A 1,925-nucleotide genomic window follows, 5' to 3' on the forward strand; every position below is an offset into this window, starting at 1 on the left:
CCGTCAAAATGAGGAGGTCATTGAGTTTTGTATTGACTTTATTCCTGACCTTAAGCCGATTGGTGTTCCTGAATCGCAGCATAAGGGCAGACTGGATGGAAAAGGCACGCTAGGAGGGGAACAAATAATATGTATGGACGGACATTCTCTCACTGAAGCACACTACACAGTTCTACAGAATTCCGCCTTGGTGGCTCCGTATATGGATGAATACAAGAATTTGCTACGCTCCAAACACCCGGAGCGGTCTGATGACTGGATTACATGTGAACAAACCAGAAGTTTCGCCAGCTGGTTGCAAGCACGTACCATGCATGACACCTCTATTGAAGATGACCTGTACTTGCTGTCCCAGTTACCATCTTCGAATATAATGACTTTCAAAGGGTACGAGATAAATGGTAATATATTTTACACGATCGCCCAAGATAAGAAGAGCACCAACCAAAACAGTGGTGTCCGCTTTGATGCAGAAACCAAGACGGGAAAGGAAACATATTATGGTTATATACAGGACATATGGGAACTTGACTATCGACGTGGTTTGAAGGTCCCTTTGTTTCGGTGCAAATGGGTCAATATGACACGAGGCGGGGTAACGGAAGACCCGCAGTACGGAATGACAACAGTGGATCTCAACAATCTTGCGTATGCAGACGAACCATTCGTCCTAGCCAATGATGTGGCACAGGTTTTCTATGTGAAGGACATGTCTACCAAGCCAAGAAAAAGAAAAGATAAGGAAGCGAATGCATCGTACGATGAGCCAAAGCGGCACATAGTTCTTTCTGGGAAGAGAAACATCGTGGGAGTGGATGACAAGACAGACAAGTCAAAAGATTATGAAAAGTTTGATGAAATTGCTCCATTCACAGTGAATATTGACCCGAGCATCCCGTTAAATGATGAAGATTTTCCATGGTTACGGTGCAAAGGGACACACGCGAAGAAAAAGTTTCACACCCAAAGATCTAGGATGTGATCGGCTTCACTAGCTATCATCACTTTCTTCTGTGTTTCACACCCAGAAGGGAATCTCTGTAATAGTTAGGGTAGTTAATTATGTGTTTTGGCATTTGAAACGCGAAGAAATTTTATGTGCAAACAAATTCTTTCATGCCTTTACTAATTTTTAAAGTTAAGTTATTCACAAACTAGTGATTCACACTAATTTCAAATAATTCAAAATTTAAACTATTCAAATTTGAAAACTACGGGCACTAACAGAAAGTTTGTAATTTTTTGTACCTAAAGCAAAAATATTCACAAAAAAACTCTAAATACAAAAAAAAACAACTCAAAAATAAATAAAGCAAAAAAAAAGCCCGCCTACTAGGCTAGAGCGGCCTGCATACGACTAGAAACCCAACCCGTTGTTGGGCCAGGATGCAGGCCCGCAAAGGCCCAGTAGGCCCACAGGGCAGCACAGCACAGGTAGGCCCAGAAGGCCTGCATTTGAGAGGAGCTCGAAGGAGCAGCCGCGGCTGGGTTTATAAACCAGTGCGGCTGCCCTTCGCTAGGCGAGGTGGGACTAAACTTTGCGCCCCTCGCCTGGCAGCGCACCCCCCTTTAGTACCGGTTCGTGACACCAACCGATACTAAAGGGGGGGCCTTTAGTACTGGTTGGAGCCACCAACCGGTACTAAAGGGGGGTGCTTCCCGCCGCTTGGCCTGGGCAAAACAGGCCTTTAGTACCTGTTGGTGGCTCCAACCGGTACTAAAGGTGCCTTCTATATATACATCACTTCGAAAAATTTCATTCTCCCTCTGTTTCTTCCTGATCGATCGACGCCGTCGCCGCCCCCGTCCCACGCCGCCCCCGTCGTGCGCCGTTGCCGTCGCCGCCCCCATCCTCGTCGCCGCCCTCATCCCCGTCGCCGCCCCTGTCCCCGTCGCCGCCCCCATGGCCGTCGCCGCCCTCGTCG

Source organism: Triticum dicoccoides, chromosome 6A (assembly GCF_002162155.2).
Source record: "Triticum dicoccoides isolate Atlit2015 ecotype Zavitan chromosome 6A, WEW_v2.0, whole genome shotgun sequence".
In the NCBI taxonomy this organism is placed as follows: Eukaryota; Viridiplantae; Streptophyta; class Magnoliopsida; order Poales; family Poaceae; genus Triticum; species Triticum dicoccoides.